This window comes from Pinus tabuliformis, chromosome X (genome assembly GCF_031772625.1).
Source record: "Pinus tabuliformis cultivar Carrire ecotype Pingquan chromosome X, CPIR1, whole genome shotgun sequence".
NCBI classification, from domain to species: Eukaryota; Viridiplantae; Streptophyta; class Pinopsida; order Pinales; family Pinaceae; genus Pinus; species Pinus tabuliformis.
In genome coordinates, this window is record NC_142308.1 from 653,197,541 (window position 1) to 653,219,924 (window position 22,384).

Here is a 22,384-nt window from a genome sequence, read left to right on the forward strand (position 1 = left end):
TTTTAAAAAAAATTGTTGACGTTGCCGGCAAAGTGCGCGAATGTGCGGGAATGAAAAAATCCGCCCCCACAAAATGGAGACTTGAACCCAAGACCTCTACTCTCTTAAAAAGTCTTTGAACCAATTGATCTATACAAAATATTTGAGAGAGAGAGAGAGAGAGAGAGAGGGGGGGGGGGGGGGGGGGCCTCGATTTGCGTGCTTGCCTTGGGAAGGCTCTTTTCCCTACAAAACACAAAACACAAAACCCAACACGAATATGCAAAGAAAAACGAACCTTACGGCTCAAAGTTAGCTTTAGCCAAAAAACTAGAATTTTTTTTTTTTAAAAAAATCTCAAAGTTAGCTTTTAACTGAAAAACTAAATATTTTTCTCAATGTTTCTGATTTTCCAAGATCACACTAAGGTGCAGGGAAAAGAGCATACGCATGAGAAAAATCCTTTCTTTCTGTTTCTGATTTGCCCAGATCGCACAGAGTCGCAGGGCAAAGAGCATACGCAGAAATGAAAGGTCCGGGAAAAAAAAAAGGCTAAATAAACCGAAACCGAAATAAGCAGAGAGAAAATGACAGTAAACTGCAAAAAAAAAACACTGTATACCTCCCGATCTGAAAAATGACGCAGCTAGGGCTACCGGAAACCTTTTCGCGTGAAACGAAAGGGGTTCCTCACTGAAACAGATGCTCCGAACGCAACAGAGCAGTCCTCTCGGCCCGAAAGCAGTCAGAAACAGCAGATCTAGGAAACGACAGCCGCATGCAGTTCTACCGGCTTCAGATTTGGATCACCAACGGACGCGGCCCTCAAATAGCTCCGATACCATGTAGGAATTTACAGGGTAAGTTCCTCAGAAAGAATACCAAAAGGACACCGCTCACAACCAGATCTCAAATCAATACACCAGTATTTTTGACGTGGTTAAAACCCTCAGAGTGCAAGGAGGGAAACAGTCCACGGCCTGTCCCAACGTGGGTACAGACAATTTATTAATCAAAGAATGAAAATTTACATAAGCTTCTCTCATGCACGGATTACCCGAACAATGACCCTCCATGCGCTTTAAATAGAACTCATGGACCAATCGGGTGTCAAGCCACGGATCAAGTGTCGGTAATACCGAGGTGAGAGTGAACCGTCGGATCACTACATATCGTGACCGTCGGATTGTAAGTTACAAAATGTACAACGGTAAAGAAACACACTTTACCTAACTCTAACCTAACTCTATACTAGACCAAGTTGAACTTAACTATATCCTATGTGTCGGAATATCCTAACAAAATTCACATACTAGATAAGCCACAATTATAATCATGGTTGCGGATGGGTAGAATTGCAGCCATCACACAGCGCAGTGGTGGGAGAGAAACATCGATGCTAACTGAAGGAACTGGAATTCACTTAAAACCCCTCAAGCATGACGTCTTCTTCCTAAGAGCAATCATTTTGGTATCCCATAGCGGAATCAGGGGAATAATGCAACCTAAGGTTGTAATCTTAGTAATTCATGTCAGCAGCTGGAGACTCTCGCTGCAAATTTCTCTTTCTTGTGGAGCTCCATCACTCAAGTTTGGTCTCTTATTTCTGATGCCCTAAAATTCACTACAAGATTGGAAGCGTTCTCTGTTTTCCTAGTTTTATCCTCTATATTTCTTTGGATTCTAGTTATCGATTCCTTGCCTTGCTCTGTGTTCTTCGAAGGAGTCCTTGCTCCCGCCTAATGGTGAACCTGCTTTGTCCCCTCCATTGTTTGTGGCTATTTCTCTGCATTATGCCCCATCTGCTTATTTATTTTCACTCATCTTTCCCCCTCCTTCCTCGAATTTTCGTTGGTTTAATTCCTTTTTCAACAATTGTTCATCGTCGTTTCACCAACCTTGCAACAAGAGACCATATAGGTTGGTTTGGCACCCCTCCTGTCGTTCATAGACTCCCTACCCCATGTGGTACCTGTTCAGAGTCCTTTGTCAAAGCAATTATGACAAGGTATAGAAGAATTATTCTAGAATTTGTTCAAAGGGAAATCTCTGACATTGGAAACCAAGTCTAACAAGCTCGTCGTTTTGTTTCTGATGCACATTTTGAGTGTGAAACTAGAGATTGTACCCTTGATGTAGGTAAATCTACTAGGACCAAGGCTTATGCATATATGAAAATTGTTAGTATGTACTAGCATGTTAAAACCATCATGGGGAGGGTTCTCACATATAATGTTAGAAATGTAGAAAGAAAAGGCTCAATTTTGACTTGTGTCATAGTCAAATTGAGTAATTTGATTTTCCACATCAGCAAAATGACTTGGATTTCAGTTAGTTAGAGTGGCATGGTCTTGTCTCCAAGTTAGATGAGTAAATTCGAGTTTGTAGGCTAAGAGTAGAGTTGTACATGTGTTGATTGCTAAGATTCAACAATCTAGTTGAGTTATTATTAGTTGAACTCATTGAACTGAGATTTAGTCATTAGTTGAGTCAGTTGAAGGTCAATTGAGTAGTTAAGATTGTTGTTAACTCATTGATCTCTCAGTTAACTAGTCAAACAGCTAAAAATAGACATAGTCATGCATGAAATTCAAATTTCCTAGTTGAGGTAGAGGAAAATGCATGTTTGTATTTATATTTGTATATTGTTGAGTGTACAGTGATTTTTCATTGAGCAGGTGATCAATTCATCAAGCTATTGTGCAAGGAAATAAGGAATTTCTCCTATTTTTTAGGGGCTAATTCCTCCACGATTGCACAAGGAAATAAGATGTTGGTTGAGGCTTGAATTGTCTAAGTGTTGGCCAGAGTAGGTCAGGAAGCAAGAGAACAATATTGCAATGCAGGGTGTGTTTCAGAGTTGAAGCAAGACATTGTAATTTTTTCTCTTTTCATCTAAATTAATGTAAAGCAGCGAAGGGGTTTTTCCCCATTGGGTTCCCCTGTAAATCATTGTGTTCTTGTGGTTTTGATGGTAGCATGTTATTGTATGTGTTTCTAAATTGTGATTTCCATTCCGCAAAATAGTAGACGAAATTTGTAATCTCTTGTTTTCAGTTCGAATTCATGAGTAGTAGAAAATTTCTATTAATTTCTACATACAAAGAAAATACTCAATAAGAGATTATCATTTGCATGCTTGAGCTTCCAGAGAAAATGGAAAAAATTGATAGAAAAATCAATTTTTTGATTAAGAAAATCATTGGAATTGACCCTGCAACATATGATACTAGTGGTGATCCACAGCCACCTAATCACACCCTCAACATAGCTAAATGATTTTGCTCAGAGTTGAGGATTCAATCCATGTTTTGTTTTACAACTTAATCATTTTTAATAGTCCATCCAATCTTGTTTATGTAGTTTTTCCTTCTTGTTTTATGTTATTTGATCATCATATTAGGGACAATAGAGACAATATCATAGTTTGGAGTTTATGTTACTAATTTGGTTTCCCTAGCAGTAGACTAGTAGAAACTTTTTATATTGTACTTCAATGTTTTTTGAATTAATATAATATCTCTAGTCTTAAAAAAAATGCATTACATTTAACAATAAATAAACAATGCAACAAATTCTCAAGCATGGATATCACATTTTTAATTAGTCAATTTAATTAAAATGTTTAAAAGGGTATTTGTGTGTACTAATGAGAATAACTTGGATATGCCATGGAGATTAAATCCCAACCATCTACCAAATAATTATTGATTGTGCCAAGAGGTGCTCAGTTTCATATCACATTTTTTAATTAGTCAATTTATTAAAATGGTTAAAAGGGTATTTGTGTATACTAATGAGAATATCTTGGAATATGCCATGGAGATTAAATCCCAACCATCTACCAAATAATTATTGATTGTGCCAAGAGGTGCTCTCCACATAGTATGGTAGAGATGTTATAATGTTTCACATTTTGACTTGTTCAAAATAAAATAAAATTAAATGACATAAAATTATCTAGCCTAATATAGTAGAGAGATGTTGTAATGTTTTGTTTAACATTTTGACTCGGTCAAAATAAATAATAACATAAAATTAATATTTATAATTATAAGTATAATTAATATTCAAATCAGCCTAGATCCATCTTAATTACACATCTACAATAAGTAAGAGGGATTAAATCTCTTGAGATGGAAACTTCTTTTAGAGTGAAAAGAAATTTGATCCCTCTAGGAACTTGCTAGACTCAGAGTTAAGATTGATCTAGGCTCCCTATTTTAATATAGACACCCGTACATTTTTGTTTATCCACATGAGTGACTATAATTTGAGTAAAAAATAGAATATTTGTACTCCTAATTTGTACTTTTAAAGAGTAAGATGTTCTTTGGTTTTTTCAAAATTCACTCATACAAATTTAAATAAAATTAATTTTTTATTATTATTTAAAATACATTTTTATAATATATAAATATATTCAACCTCTTAAAAAAGAAAGAGAAAATCCCAATTTTACAGATTACACCAATCCAATTTGCATTTAAAAAAATTGCTTTACGATTGATCGTATAATGTCCTAAAGAAGCATGTTTGTATTCCTTGTATGTTATGAATTCATTTGGACAGAAATTATCGTTCCCAAGAGAATCCGCTGTTCTGGCTGGGCTCCCAATAGAGAATCAGCTTTCTAACTCTCTAAAATGAGGGGTTTAGTCCACCAACCGGAAATTATAGCCATGGCCAAACAATTTGGCTACAGAGAAGCAGAAAACACGCTTTAATACCAATTGAATCGGGGGTGTTTTTTTTATGGATAAAATCCAAAATGTTGATTAAAAGATCTTCGCACAATAAATCAAAGTTGAAAGAAATGACTTATCTCTTCTAACAAAGTAATACAAGTTGTATTAGACAAAAGAGCCTCCAAAAATCGGGTTAGGAATACATTGTCACCTTTCATCATAGAAGCTGGCACACGAACACAGTCAGAAAGAGGCTGGACAGTTATCATTTAGTAATGATAGAATAAATTAATACCGAATAAATTAATACCGTATGGATTTATTTTAAATATAAATTTAATATCAGTTAAGTAAGATCTAATTTTTTATGCGTAAATATTTTTATAAATACTAAATAATAAAATAAACTTCTAAACTCAACAAAATTACACACTAATAACATATCTTCAAACCACACACATTTAAATGAGACATTACCCACTCCTTACATTGTAAGCGTCTTTTACTCTGGCATTCACTAGAATTTGCAAACCAATCCAGGCCATATTGGGTCATTCACTCACACTTCGGAGATATGAGCACCCGTGATTGCACTTGTATAGCCTTTATTCCAATGGAACTTTCACCTACAAACTACGTTCAATGCAACCACTTGACATTGGTGTTGTCTATCGAGATAACAATTTTGTTAGGGTTTTTATTGCTCAATTAAAAATCAATTTGTATCAATTTAGATGTGAAATAAGACGGTGGAAAATTCCTAAAGAAGCTTGCAAAGAAAGGGTGTGTATATTTTTATGTCTAGGGTAGTGGAATCGGAAAAACATTTCATTTTGAAATGTGATGCATTCAAAGACATCAGAGAAAGTTATGGGAATATGTGTTATGCATTCAAAGACATCGGAGAAAATTATGGGAATATGTGGATATGTGTGATGCATTTAAAGACATCAGAGAAAGTTATGGGAATATATTAGCATTGGTTTCTTGGCATTGTCTTTTGAGCCAGAGGATTGTTGGAAGGTTGAGCCAGCGCATCATCAATTTGAATAAGAAAATGATTGAATTGCAAAAAGCTAAAAACAAACAACTAATGGTCTCATAGACTATTTTTAGTCTCATGGATGTTAAAATATCATTTCATTTCACTATTTCAAAATTAAAATGAATTCAGCATCATTAAAAACTCTGGTAACACACCAAATTCGACATCTTGACAACTGTAACCTGGTTGTCAACCAGGTTTTTAAAAACTTCCAACCGAACGAAATTGTGAGTTGTTTAAAGTTAAACTACGCTCTTGACATCTGGTGTTTTCTAATGGTCCTGCAGTGCAATCATGTTTACCAACTAAGTTAATGCATCTGCTGTTATACTATAATGACATGCAATTTGGGTACTTACAGTGGTCTGCCTGTTTGCAAGTTGTATTTCGATTTGATTCGCAACACCCGTTAATTTAAAGAGTCAAAATAAGCAATTCGGTTTCCTTCTAGTGATGTATTTATAAATTATATTTCGAGTTGAATCGCAACAACAACCGATTTGAAGGGCCAAAATAACTCTTAGTTTAGTATTTCCTCATTCTCCCTGGCATTTTGAGTCGTTAGAAAGCCTGTTGTGCTTGATTGCAATTCTAACGAATCCTGTCTGTGATCAATGGGCCCATAATAAACGTACGTACTTGTGTCCTATTTAGTTATAGTCAGTTGTTTCATTATCATATTGCTATCAACTATAACAATTATAATCCTTTTTTTCATTGATATATTTATTAGTTGGATTTATGTCAGATGGTTTGGAGGAATAATTGTGTTATTTATAAGAAATGGTTAATTTAATTATATTATCAGAAAATTGGATTTTGGGCTAGGTGATTTACAAAGCTTAGACAGTTCTTCATAATCATTGTATTTGTCATTCCAAAATGCAAACAATTTATGTACCAACAATTTGGTACATAAATGAGAGAGGATCTTCGGCGGAAGGCGATCATGGGCTCGCGCAAAGGACAGTGTTAGGGTTTCTTGAGATTTCCTGCGGTTCGAAGGGGTTTTCAGATTACAACGGCGGTTTGTAGGGCATAGGTTCGACAGCTACGCGACGGTCACCTGCAGCGGTCACGGTCCTGCTACAATAGCTGCTGCTTCTCCGTTGGAATCCTCGCCTGTCCCTTTCGGTCTCCGACAGTTTAAACAGTTATGGATGACTGGGAGCATGAAGCGGTGGATTATTCGGCGGATCCCTCGCCAGAAAATATTATCTTTGGGATTCCTCATTTTACCTCTCACTCTCAGCCCTCCCATTCCGCATCCTCTTCTGTCCCGGCGCACCAACCTATTTCGGCTCCCGTTCCATCCTCTGCAGCAGACAGAATGGAAAATCAATTTGGTGATTAAAACTAATCCTTTTGGTGATTGGTACATATACATTCTATAGACTCTAAAAAAGACACATAATATTAGTTTATATTTACATAGCATAGCGAAAAGTTAAAACTAATCCTTGACAAACTGATATTGGGTGATCCCTCGCATAACTCACAAATGATGGGCCTTCCTTCTGTTCTTCCCAGTCGTGACTTAATGCACTTTCTCTCAGGTTCCTCAGTAAACTCTAAACTCTATATCTGTGTCTTTGTCCTAGAACTCATTATCAAATTTCTCCTCCAGCTCATTCAACCTTATCTCCATCACAACCATTTCTATCTTGCTTTCCAACTCCATTTTTTTAATTTTTCCTTCCAACAAAATCTACTTCATTTCCAACAATTGCATCTTGGTTCGCGTCCCTTTCTCTTCCAATTCAATCCTCCTCAATTGCCTACATCAACGCTTCAATGGTTGTAAATAACGATCCAATAGCATGTCCAATCTCTTGTGCAGATGATCATGGGCCACATCTTCATTTCTAGCCATTGTTAAACTCCGATTTGACAGAGCTCTTCGAAATCGACTATATCCCTTCTGATATCTCTCCTTTGTGAATTATCCTTCATTATTAGAGCAATTGCACCGAATATATAATTCCCACCACCCCTGAAGCTCCACTGCAGAGCAATTAAATGCAGATCTGCCATGATTGCGTGAACCTCCCTGTGATAATTCTGAATTGAATGTCAAGGGAAGAACGATGCAAAGAGGCCGAGGAGAATTAAGGCCCTTCGCAAATGAACAGACCAGCAATTCACTAGCCACCACCATAATCTGTTTATTGGAGTGAGAGTCATCTTTCACGTGTGGTGAAATGAAGGGCGATGGCCACAAGAAGTGGCATCGTCCACTCAAAACAATCGAGAACGAGATGGTTATAAATCTCGCCTCTTCAGCATCTTACGTTGCATTTGGTTCCTTTGTATTTGGTTCCTTGGTATGGGAGGTTGGCTGAGTGGTTTTACTAAGACAGAGTATGTATGGGTTCTTCCCCTGTGCATGCATGTGGGCCTCGACAAACTGGGATTGAGAGGAAATGGATAAGAGTTGTTTGTGTGGAATGTTAGTTATGTTAAAGTGCCGGTGAAAGAGGTGTGGGATCCTGGATGGGGGAATTTGTTGAGAGCTTTTGACGAGGAGAATGCAACTTCGAACCCCCGAGTTTTGGAAATAGAGCTTACTCTAGACCAAATTTGTTGTGCCAATGTGAGAATTTCGATAGGAGGTGACTCCCATCCTTATTTTGATTGCTCTCGAATATATGCATTGTATTACAATTGGGCCACCCTGGTTGGTTTCCCCTTAAGCGAGGGTGGCTCTTTGAGCCAAGGTTATGTCTCGGAGTGTTGGGGTGCCCAATTCAGGTGCTTATCTTGTCAGAAAGCCCCGATGGAGGGTCCACCTGTGGAAATTTTGATAAATTCAATTGATGTTTATTTCATAAAACAAGCTTGTGCATTTTATAGTGATTGGGTGGTCGTGATCCCTTTCATGGGCGAGGTCACTACGCAGAGTTGAAGGGAGTGGGGCCGTCCCATAGGCGGAGGATTTTGGTGCAAAGGGTTCCTAGTTGACATGCAACGACATCGATGTTGAGCTCGTCGTGGCGTTGTTAGCATAATAACGATTCTATAATGCGAAATAAGCACTTAAAAAGAATTGAAAACTTGAATGCCCAAGAAATCATACATCCGGCCATTGATGCTATTCACACTCCAATGTATTTTGTACACAACTGCATAGATCTTTTACACCATTCTGAACAACTGCTCTCACAAATTTGGAAACCTCGGCCTCCTCTAAATAGTCTAAATTTTATTCAGCAAAGATATAATATAACGCATATGATATAATGTTATCACCATATTACGTTTGTCAAATTCTAAATTCAACTCTGTAGTGTAATTGACACATAATACCTCAATGTAATTAATGCATATACTCAGCAATGTACCTCGATACCAATTCAACGCAACTCCAATAATTTTTATAACCCTGACACTTGAACCCGAAGCTAGTAGAGCATAAACCTAGTCCACATATTGCTTTTAGCAACCAAGAACAACATCAGAGATCACACCTAAGAAAAATACGCCAAGCAGGCTGTAGCAAGAAACGAACAATGAGGAGCAGGGAAGAAAAACAATACAGAAAATCTGAAGGCACTTCCAAGCTCTCCACACTCTAACTTGATGGTGTAAGGCTGAAATTACTGCAGTTGGTTTTCAGAAAGCCATTGGGAGAGGGAGCTTAACATTCTCCCACTTGGTCCATACTTTCAATCTTAATGTCTCATCTTAAAACCGATTGATAATCTGTATTAAGTAATAAATATATGAATCATGGCAATAAGTCCTCTAATGACAAGTATTATCTTCCATGTATTACTATGTATTTATTTCTATTAAAATTTATGTAGCAACAATTTCTTAATGAATAAACCTTATGTTTATTCTTGGTCCTATATAGATGAATTCTCTCAAATCAAATTAAAGTGCACATAAATATGAGAAAAAAATCACAATAATTAAGAATTTCATTAAAATAACATTGTCCATACAATGAGAAACTACATAATGGAACCAAGTCCCATATTCATTACATGATCCTTGAATTTAAATGGTGGCATGCCCTTAGTCAAAGGATCAGCGATCATCAACTTAGTGCTGACGTGCTCAATGACCACTTTCTTTTCTTTAACACGTTCTCTTATAGCTAAATACTTAATGTCGATGTGTTTATTTCGACTCCCACTTGTTGCTTTTAGCCATAAAAACAGCAGCTGAATTGTCGCAATATATTCTCAATGGCTTAGAGATAGAATCCATAATTCTAAGCCCATAAATGAAACTCTTAATCCATACACCATGTAAAGTAGCCTCAAAACAGGAGACGAACTTGACTTCCATAGTGGAAGTGGCAATCAAGGTCTGCTTGGCACTCCTCCATGATACAGCTCCACCGGCCATCATAAAAATGTATCATGACGTTGATTTGCGTGAATCAACACATCCAACAAAGTCAGAATCTAAGTAGCCAATTGCTTCCAAATTGTTCGTTCGTCTATACATAAGCATGTAGTTTTTGGTTCCTTGAAGGCACCTTATTACTTTCTTTGCAGCTCTCCAGTGGTCTAAACCTAGATTACTCTAATATGGTGCCAACATTCCCACAACAAATGCAATGTCAGGTCTTGTGCAGACCTGAGCATACATTAGGCTTTCGACAGCATAAGCATGTGGAATGTTCTTCATTTGTTCCCTTTCAAAGTTGTTCTTCGGGTATTGGTTCAAATTGAACATATCACCCTTCACAATGGTAGCTACACTTGGTGAACAATCCTTCATCCAAAATTTCTCTAAAATTTTATTAATATAGGTTTCGTGAGACAGACCCAAGATGCCTCGAAATCTGTTTCCATGGATCTTAATGCCAATGACATAAGATGCCTCACCCATATCCTTCATATCGAAAATTTTAGAGAGGAATTGTTTCACCTCATGCAGCAAACCCTTATCATTGGTTGCTAGCAAAATGTTATCCACATATAAAACAAGAAAATAGATTTTACTCCCACTGACTTTCAAGTATATACATTGATCCATAATGTTTTCTACAAAACCGAATGAAGAAATTACATTATGGAATTTCAAATACCATTGGCAGGATGCTTGTTTTAAACCGTATAATGATTTCTTAAGCTTGCAAACCAATTGCTCACCATCACTAGAGAGGAATCCTTCAGGTTGTTTCATGTAAACCTCCTCCTCTAGATCTCCATTGACAAATGTCGTTTTCACATCCATTTGTTGCAACTCTAAGTCAAAATGGGCTACTAATGGCATAATAACGCGCAAGGAATCTTTCTTGGATACAGGAGAGAAAGTCTCCGTGTAGTCGATTCCTTCTTTCTGAGTGAATCCCTTAGCAACAAGTCTTGCCTTGTATCTCTCAATGTTGCCCAATGAGTCTTTCTTTGTCTTAAAGACCCATTTACATTCAATGGCTTTTGCACCATTAGAAAACTCAACAAGATCCCAGACTTCGTTACTCTTTATATAATTCATCTCTTCCTTCATGGCATCGTACCATAATTCTGATTCTTTGCAACTCATGGCTTGTGAAAATGACTCGGGATCATTTTCGGCTCCAATGTTATAGTCAGATTCTTGCAGATACACAACATAATCATCAGGAATTGCTGATCTCTTTGGTCTAGTAGATCTTCTTAATGTTGTACCATCATCTTCCTGAGAAGTATGTGGTTCAACTCGTTGTTCAAAAGTTCTTGGCAACTCTTGAACTACCTGATCTACTGGAATGTCGTCAGCAGCTTGTGAAACTTCAACAATTGGTTTTTCAACACCAATTTGTACTTGAGGTGTGCTGTGAATAATGACCAACCTATCACTTGAGGTGGAAGGTTGAGATTCTGAATGATCCTTCTCAAAAACTATGTTCCTGGTTTGATCGCTCCCACTGATCAAGTCATTTTCAAGAAACTTTGCATTTCTTGATTCCACAATCCTAGTGCTGTGAGATGGACAATAAAATCTGTAACCTTTAGACCTTTCAGCATATCCAATGAAATACCCACTAATGGTCCTTGGGTCCAGCTTTTTCTCTTGTGGATTATATATTCTTACTTGAGACGGGCATCCCCAAACACGCATATGTCGCAAACTCGGTTTTCAACCTTTCCATAATTCAAATGGCGTTTTAGGAACAGCCTTGGTTGGAACTCGGTTTAATATATATATTGTCGTCTTAAGTGCTTCAATCCACAAGGATTTAGGAAGATTGGAGTTGTTAAGCATACTTCGCACCATGCACAATAATGTTCGGTTTCTTCTTTCTGCTACACCAATCTGGGCGGGTGAACCAGGCATGGTGTATTGGGCAACAATCCCATGCTCTTGAAGAAATTTTGCAAATGGCCCAAGTGTTTGTCCATCTTTTGTGTATCTACCATAATATTCTCCACCTCTATCTGATCTCATGATCTTAATTTGCTTGCCGCATTGTTTCTCTACTTCAGCCTTAAAGATCTTAAAGGCATCTAATGCTTCGTTCTTTTTATGAAGCATGTAGAGATACATATATTGTGAGTAATTATCTATAAAAGAGATGAAGTATTTCTGACCATGTGAGTCCATGTTTGGACTACATATATCAGTATGTATGATCTCTAATATGTCTGAACTCCTATTGGCACCTTTCTTTGACTTGTTGGTCTACTTTCCCTTTATGTAGTCCACACAAGTCTCAAAATCAGTAAAATCCAGAGTATTAAGTACCCCTTCATTTACCAATCTTTTAATTATTTCTATGGAGATATGACCTAATCTCTGGTGCCATAACTTAGAGGAATCCTCATTAATAGCACATATTTTAGTCTCAGTGTGAACATGCATTGAATCATAAGTGACATTGTTTTTGTAAACTAATGTAGTAAAGACCATTAGACAAAATACCATTCCCAACACAATCAGATTTATAAAATAAACTGAAGGATGTTTCTGAAAAGTTAAAGGAATATCCAAAAGTTACAAGCCTTGAAACTGAAATCAAGTTTCTAGAAAAACTTGGAACATAAAAGGTCTTTTCTAATTCTAAAACAAAGCCACTACTTAAAGTTAAATAGCATGTTCCTATAGCTTCCACAGCCCATCTTGTTTCTTGATAAGATGCTTTGCTTACTTCCCACTGGCTTCCTTAGGTTTTGCAAACCCTGCAAGGAATTCGAAATGTGAATTGTTGATCCAGAATCAATCCACCAGGTGTTAATATTGACATTAACCATATTAGATTCATAACAAACAAACGAGATTAAATTACCTTTGTCCGCAAGCCATTTTTGAAATTTGGTGCATTCCTTCTTCATGTGTCCCTTCTTTTTACAGAAGAAACACTTGGAATCCTTCTTGATATCGACTTGGGGAGGTACGTTACCTTTCCCTTTCCGATTGGCTTGAGATTTTCCTTTTCCACGCGTTGCCAGCATTGCACTTTCTCCCAGTTCCATCACCAGTCTCTCTTCCTCTTGAACACACATGGTCATGAGTTCATTAATTGACCATTTATCCTTATGTGTGTTGTATGAGATTTTGAAAGGTGCACATTGGTGCGGAAGGGTGTTTAGAATGTAGTGCACTAGGAAAGACTCTGATATTTCAACCTCGAGTTTCTTCAATTGAGCCACAGTGTCCCTCATTTGCATGATGTGCTCGCGCACACCTTTCACACTGGTGAGCCTTAGGGATGAGAAGTTCATGATTAGGGTGCTTGCTAGTGCCTTGTGTAAAGTGACGAATTGATCATCAATGGCTTTCAACAATTCTCGGACCTTTTCATGATGATCAATGGAACCACGAATACCAGCTGAAATTTTAGTCTTAATGAACATCATGCTTAGGCGATTAGATCATTTTCATCGTTCATAAAGCGTGATGTTTGCTGCAGTGTGGGTATTAGTGAGTGCTGGTGGTTCATCTTTCCTAATAGCATAGTTTATGTCCATCCACCCTAAATGAAGGAGAACTCTCTCCTTCCAGACCTTATATTTATCTCCCTTAAGTTCAGGGATATCACAACGAATTTCAGAGAAATTTGTAGGTTGTACAACTGCATAAAATTAAAGATCACATGCTTATGTTAAATTTGAGACTTAAATAAAATTTCATGCTTTACTAATGTAAATCATGCTTAAAAAGTGAATCTAATGACATAAAAATTGTCTGTGGACTAAATTTTTAATTCAAGCAGATTCAATTATTCTTTATGATAGAATTTATCAAATTATTCACTTAATTCATAATTCTAAAGTATATATTATGATTATAATTTGATATAAATTCTATCTTAGATTTGAATTTTATGATAAAACTATTAATTCATAATACCTGTGGGTAAGTTATGAATAATTTGATATTTTATCCTAGATAATTATATAAATATAATAAAAAATTCATGTGGGATAAAATTTATTATATTTAGTATAATTAATCACAATTAATGTCTAAATATTCTTTATGTGATCCTAATCAATTATAATATATAATATTATTTAATTAGAGATGTTGTGGCTATTCTCTAATCAATTAAAATTATATGGATCACTACACATTATTTCTTTCATAAAAATTAACATGATATGAGAATAATAATAATTTGTATAAATAAAACTATAGTATTCATGCATAACTTTTAACGATGGGTCTCGTATTTTCATCTAAAATAATACGTTTTAATTAGAACAGAAATAATTAATTCATGCAAATTAAATACGAGCATAGTTAATAAATTTTGCACAACAATTATCCAAATTGCATATAATTAAATTAAATAAATATTATAAGCATAAAAATTGAGCAAAAAATAGACATATTTCCAAATAAATGCCTTAATTCAGAAAATTCTCAAATATGACATTTAGCCAAACAGAACATGTCTATAAACACCAAGGTAGAGATAAAAAATGGCTTTGATACCAAATGTTAGCATAATAATGATTTTATAATGCGGAATAAACACTTAAAAAGAATTTAAAACTTGAATGCCCAAGAAATCATACCTCCGGCCATTGATGCTATTCACACTCTAATGTATTTCGTACACAACTACATAGATCTTTTACACCATTCTGAACAACTGCTCTCACAAATTTGGAAACCCCAGCCTCCTCTAAACAGTGTAAATTTTATTCGGTAAAGATATAATATAACGCATATGATATAACATTATCACCATATTACGTTTGTCAAATTCTAAATGCAACTCTGTAGTGTAATTGACGCATAATACCTCAATGTAATTAATGCATATACTCAGCAATGTACCTCGATACAATTCAACGCAACCCCAATAATTTTTATAACCCTGACACTTGAACCCGAAGCCAGTAGAGTAGAAACCTAGTCCATGTATTGCTTTTAGCAGCCAAGAACAGCATTAGAGATCATGCCTAAGAAAAATACGCCAAGCAGGCTGCAGCAGGAATCGAACAATGAGGAGCTGGGAAAAAAAAGAATACAGAAAATCCAAAGGCACTTCCAAGCTCTCCACACTCTAACTTGGTGGTGTATGGCTGAAGGGGATTGAGTTAGTGAGCTTAGGGACCAAACATAAGTATATATATAATCAAGCTTCTGTTGGCTATGTGTCAAGTGTTCCACAGATCATGGTAGAAAACTGCAAAGGGAGTAATGGACCACTCCAGAAGCTCCCAACAAGAAATTAATTAACTGCGGTTGATTTCCGTAATTTAAGGAAATAACTGCAGTTGGTTTCTATAATCTAAGGAAATGACTACAGTTGGTTTCCAGAAATTATTACAGTTGGTTTTCAGAAATTACTATAGTTGGTTTCCAGAAATTCGTTGGGAGAGGGAGCTTAACAGGTGTCGGACCTCGAGGTTAGGTCGATGAACGAGTCGAACGTGTGGTGGAGCAGGATGACGAAGAGGAAGCGGTTGTTGAAGAAGAGGTGGCTCACACCATAACCTGAGTTGCAACCTCCAACACTAGCTTCTGTGGCAAAACTGCCACAATTGAGGAACATTCACGTCAATCTCGACATCATTAGCCAACAAAGGTATGATGATAGGAATGAAACTATTGCCTATATTAATGATGTTCAATATATTCAAGGAGAAATATTGGAACGCATTTCTTATGTATGTTCTAGTTAACGCAGATCTAGCAACAGGCTAGATGAAATCGAGGCAGGGTTGGCCCATATTGATTTTCACGTGCATCAAGGGCATGGCCCTCTCACAGTGTTTGGAGTTGTTCAAGCTCTGAACCCCTTTACATAAAATGGTTAATGTTGGTTTTTTTTTTGTCTTGTCAGTTATTTGGACAATTTGATTAGTTTGTCTTTGACATTTTTGTAGCAAATGGAATTATTTGCCAAGATTTTGCACTACTCTCTTGGCCAACAAATCTGGTCATAATGAAGCGGGAGAGCAGAGGGTTTTTGGATTGAACGATGTAACTTTTTGAAGAATTAATGAAATATTTTTTATTGACTATATATATATATATAAGTTTTCATTAATTTTTCAAAATTTTACATCGTTCAACATATATAATTAAAATTTTATAAATTAATAATAAAAAATATTTTGTATGGAAAGATGTGCAATATAATTCTTTATATGCTTAATTTTGAATTGACTTGTATTTTTTTAAAATTGATATGTGACATTTAAAAAATGTCAATTTAATAAAAATACAATATGGATCACAAATAAAATATTTTTAAGAGATATTAATTAAAAACCAAATTAATGCAAACATTTTGATCCATAAATAAAATATTTGGACATTAATTATCTATATGTTATATATGGTTAGAAAAAAAACTATGTATATATATTATATAAAACAATTGAAAAAAAAATAGAAAACAAAGTGTGTGTATATATATAAGCGTAGTCTAACTTATAGACGAAATGATCATTTTCACTATAATTTTTTCTGGTTAATTATAACAAAAATTTGGTAAATATTAAAAAAATAAATAAATAAATATATGAATTTAAGTTGTTAGTCTGTGAGTGTTGAGTGCCCCGAGGGGTTTTACAGGGTGATGAATCCATTTAGGCATTCAAAAATGCATTTTAAACAACAAAAAATCACTTTCTTTTTTGAAATTGTTTTATTACATTCTAGTGAAAAAATATATTCCATTTATAAGTTAGGCTATATATATATATATATATATATATATATAGGTGTAGACTACACCTCCGTTCAGGGTCATTTGTGGTGTGGTTGTTCTTGAATTAGTGGTTTGGGGTCTGCCAACATGTCATTGGAGCCATGGGCCCACTACTCTTCTTCTGAGTTCAAGTCTTGATATATTTTGGTCCCTTTTGGGGTTTGTTGTATGCGAGCCTTTGTGCCCTATTTGACTTGGGGTTTCGGCACAGTATATGGTTTTTTTGTGTGGACCTTCGAAGTCTCCTTTGTTGGGAAACTATTTTGGTAGTTTTGTGCTCATATTTTGTAGGTCGTGCGGCTATATTTTAAATGTGTTTCAACATTTACAAAATTTAATTTTGTTTTCAATGATAAAATTACATATTTTGTGTGTGGACTTGGAATATGCCCTAAAACTACTTTTGTTTGGCTAAGATATCATCTTCCTTAGATATAAGGAAACATATTAACAGCCCAAAACTCGAAGGCATCTAACAAGAGTGAAATCATGCCCCCTTACAGACCATGAACTGGTAATTTCAGGTGGCATAGTTTTCCTTGAATAACAATTATGAGTTAGTTTGCATTCGCAGAGAGCAGCCAGTGATGGCTATCCCCACTGTTGATTTGAAAACTAAATTATGATAAGTTTCTCCACTGCGTTAATATATATATATATATATATATATATAGAGAGAGAGAGAGAGAGAGAGAGAAGCAATGTATATCCATATTTTTTAATCACAAACAATGAAAAATTTTGGGGCTAATATTTGCATGTAGCTTACTTTTCCATGCTTTTTCCAAATAAAATATTTGTTCATGTCTATTTTTTCTCAGGTTATACACCCAAACTTTATAGTATAAAATTATTTTATCTTAAAAAGTTCCAAAATTTTATAGATACTATTCAAAATCATTAGAAAAATGATTTTTTTTACAAAAATGTCGCTAAACATTTTATAGTTTGCATATTAGGGACTAACTAGATTTGCCAAGGTTTCCAAACTTTGGGATAAATTTCCATACTAAAAATTTTCCCTAATCGCATATTTATTAGGTATCAAGATTGATCAAATCTCTTGCTTTAAACTGAGGTTTGCATCTCAAGAGATTCAACCCCCAGTGATGTTTGTTAGATCCCTGGTCAAAATATATCTATATTGACCAGGTTGTGAGTGTTGATTTCTCAATTTTATTTGATCCCTCTCGATGCTTTTTAGATCCCTGGTCAAAACAGATCCATGTTGACCAATATCTGATTGTTGATTTTTCAATCATATTACGTACACAATTAGCCATTCCATTCGCAGCCTATTGGTAAACATATTATCTAGAAACTAAATCACTTCCTATCAAGTTGTTTAAATGATACATTCAATGTAATTTTTTTCTATTAAACACACACACGGATTGGACAAGATATGAAAAATAATCATGAGATGCATTTATTATTCACATTGATGTACATTTATAATATATTGTTATGACCATTCGATTCATATTCCAAGGTCTCTTGGACTCTCTTTGACTATTTAACTTCCACACCATAACCCTTAGTGGATTAGGGGTCCAACATTTTGCCTCTTAATCTGAAGGGGTATATAAGAATTCAAGAAGAAAATTGATATACAAGAATGCAATAATGCATGACAACAATTTGTTGGTTATACTATCTGAAATGATGGTATAAGGTGGAAGAACTTGAGGTCTCAATCGGCGGCGATTTAAGGATGACCACCAACACTAGAATGCTTAGTGCAATTCCTAAAACTCTTCCAAATTTAGCTAAAAACTAAAGTCTTTTGCTAGAGGAAGAGCTCTCGATTTTTTGTGAAAAGGGAGACCTTTAGGTCTCAACCTAGAATGCTTAATGTGATTTCTGAAACTCTTCCAAATATGGCAAGGCGTTGAAGTCTTCTGCTAGAGGAAGTGCTCCTTAATACTTAAAGAGAGAGACCATCAACCTGGAAAAGGGAATTCTTCAACTTGTGTAAAAAAGGGAGAACCTCAACCTGAAAAGAGAGGTCTCAACCTGTGGTGGCATGCTCATAGGCTTCTTTGTCTCTAGCTACAACTTTGAATCTGAGTATGGTTGTCTCTGGCTATAAGTTCACACAGCATGTTCAAGTTGTGGCTCAGGCTAAGTTGATTTATCTTTGAAGCTTGTATATGACCATTAATTCCCCCTTGTTAGGTATAAGGTGAGAAGATGAAGAGATATGAACTGCAAGATTTTTCAATACTCTGGAAGAAATTCTATGGTATGAGTGAAATATATTCTTGGTTTTTGAAGCCCATTGCCAAGAAGCGGTCCATCCAAGGTGAATCTTTGTTCTTGTAGGCTTGTTTTTGAAACATCCATTTGAAGAATGAATGTGTTGACCACAATGCTTACAATAGGGAAAGAATCGTCCTAATGAAATCCAACGCTTTGAAATTTGATGGGCTTTGAGTAGTCTAGAGTATGAAAGGATGTCTCCTTATCATATCCAATACTTGTTTTGTGCTTGTTGTTGACAAGCTCTTCCCAAGGTCTGATGATTAGCTTGGGAAGTGCAAGCTGAATTTCCACACATGCATAAAAATTTTCTCATGAAATGGGCACATGATGGGATTCAACCTCAATGTAACTGATTTGATCACTTTCTGGCAGCTAATGGGACTCTATCTTGAACTCAAACAGAGGATTGTTCTGAACAAAATCAATTTAGAGCGATCTTTACATTGTTGTAACTCATCTTGTTGTAGTTGTGATTTGAGCTGCAAAAACTCTTTCCTCTTGTGAATTTTGAAAACAAGTTCTAACATCAGACAGAGTATCATTGATGACTTTAACCATCTCATCAATATTGAAATGAATTAAGGTATTTAACAACTCTAATGCGTCATCAATTTTTGCCATCATGAATGGACAACCAAAGACTTGTATCCTTGTTCTATACATCGAAAGAGGAAATTCCACAATACCAGACTTTTAAATCCACTATGTACCTTGGCTCTTTGCAACTTTAATTGCAACAAATTTTCAAATACATGCCAAGCTTTTTTTTCTCAGGTAAATAATCACATAATCGTCCCAATGATCGAAGCCCAAATTCCACGAGTTGTGGGGAAATTCAAACACTTCAAATATCCCTTAATATGCAAAGGGCACAAGTCGGGAAATTCAAACACTTCAAATATCCCTTGATATGCAAAGGACACAAGTGCTTGTTTTATTGCATGTAACTTGGCATGATTTGAATCTTCCAGCCCACAAATTTTAAATTAAGAAACCAAAACATAGACTTAAGCACCCACAAAACTGAGACCTCTTGGCGTGTCTTTACATATTCTTGAATAGCATTCAATCTTATGGTTTCAACAGTCAACATAATCAACACAAGCGACAAGTTTAACGCACCTCCAAAATCGGGCTCAGCATTCAATACAATCTAAGAGTCAATGGTGATGGCTTTCATGATCATAAAAAGAAAATTGACAGATTCCAAACTCAACAGATTAAGGACAAGAGGAGAGACAATACCCCTATTATGTGGTTAAAATTGAAAATGTTGCAGCTTGTCAAGCATGCAAACCAACTAACACGTGTATAGACCAACAACCACATCAAACAATTAATTAAACTCCTTTTTTTTCAGCGCTGGAACGGGACGCTGAAATATCTTCTTCCTTCTTTTCTTTTGGTATAGATTCATTTACCTTCTTTGCTTCATAACTTTTAAGACGCATATCTGTTTCTGGACCTTCATATCGATATGAACTTACAAGTACTACCAACCACTTACGAAAGTTTGCAACTTGTATGTGCAGCAACGTCTTCGTGAGAGACCTTTTAAACCGAATATAATATGCTTGTCTCGCCATCAATAGTTCAGCTGAAGATCGAGCATTGGAATTTCTAAAAGCGATATATTTTTGGCATTCCACTTTTTTTATTGCATCATGAGATATAACTATATCACATTCAGCAGAATCTTAACCAAAAAACAACGGATGGTTGTCCTTGTTCAAACAAGGAAAAAATTGTAGACACAAAGCAAAGGGATGTTGTTGTGAGGAACCGTGAGAATCACCAAACTTGCAATGAAAAATGAGATTTGAGAATTTTTTTTTTGTCACGTGAATTTTGAATTACTACAACAAATTTAGAACCTCCCACGATTGTGGGGGAGCGCCACCTCCTCCTCGAATCCACTCCCGGAGTGCACTCTGCTCGAGAGCAGATAGGGAGCGCATTCTCTAACAAAATTGCACTCCCTGTTTCTAGGGAGCAGTCATGAAGCAAACGCTCCCTCATTCGCGAAAAAGGCACATGGCGGATAGGGAGGGAAGGGGAGCGAAAAATAAATTAAAAGGTCTTCCTCCCCTCCCATTATTCATTGTTTGCACAATGAGAGGGCAAGAGCGGGCTTTTGGAATTGGAGCTTGAGTTGAGGTGGGAGATTGGAACTTGGGATTGAAGGTCAAAGAGGTAAGATCTAGACTCTAATCTAGCATTTGTGTTTTTTATATGTTCATTGCTAAATGAAAATGTTATCTTCTCTCTGTCCCGTTCTCATTTCTCCATTTTATTGTAGGCTCAAAACTTCAAACAGCATGGCTATATGGTTTGACATTCTCTTGTTGTTGGTTCTTTTTTTGTTATTATGGTGTTGGAGAGTAAAAGGAGGGTTGATCATGATGAAGAAGTGGGTTTTAGTGGATTTGATGAAAGCCCTGGAAAGGAGTACCTTGGTGAAGCGAAAGAGGAGAGTGGAAATGATGAGGGCACAAAAACGAAACCAGACCAAACCCCATTATGGAAATATGTTTCTAGGCCTGAAGGAGGGAGAGGGGGTGGAACCACTAAATTTACATGTCTCCATTGCAAAAACACTTACACAGGTTCATACACTCGTGCCAAAAGGCACCTTTGTGGTAAAAGGCCATGGGATGGAGACAAACAAATAGGAATTAGAACTTGTTTAAGTGTGTCAGCACCACAAAGAGCCAAATACATGAGAGAATAGGAGGAAGCCCAATACATATCTAAAAGATCAAAGGGTGTCTTTGAACGTGATAGCCCACAATCACATGCACAAAGAACTCCATCAGCATCCTCCCATGGCAATGGATATGGAGGTACAGGTACAAACATCCCTTTAAGGCGTAGAACCATATTACATTTCCTTGACAAAGGGTGTAGGAATGATGTGGATTCAAAACTTTACCGGTTTCTCTATGCATGTTGGATACCATCCAATGTTCTTCGCTCACCTTATTGGAATGAAATGGTTTCTGCTATTAATGATGGCCCCTAAGGATACAAGAGCCCTGGATATAACAAGGCTAGAACCATGGGACTTGCTTATGAAAAAACAAAAATAACACATTCTTTGGGTAAAATGACAAATTCTTAGAATGAACATGGGGTATACATTGTATCTGATGGATGGACAAATGTAAAAGGCAAGTCATTGGTAAGTGTTATTGTTGTGTTTATTAATGGTGCAATCTTCCTTTTAGCGTATGATTACTCAGAAAAGTTCAAGACTATTATCAACATTGCAAAACCATTACTTCAAACAATTGAATG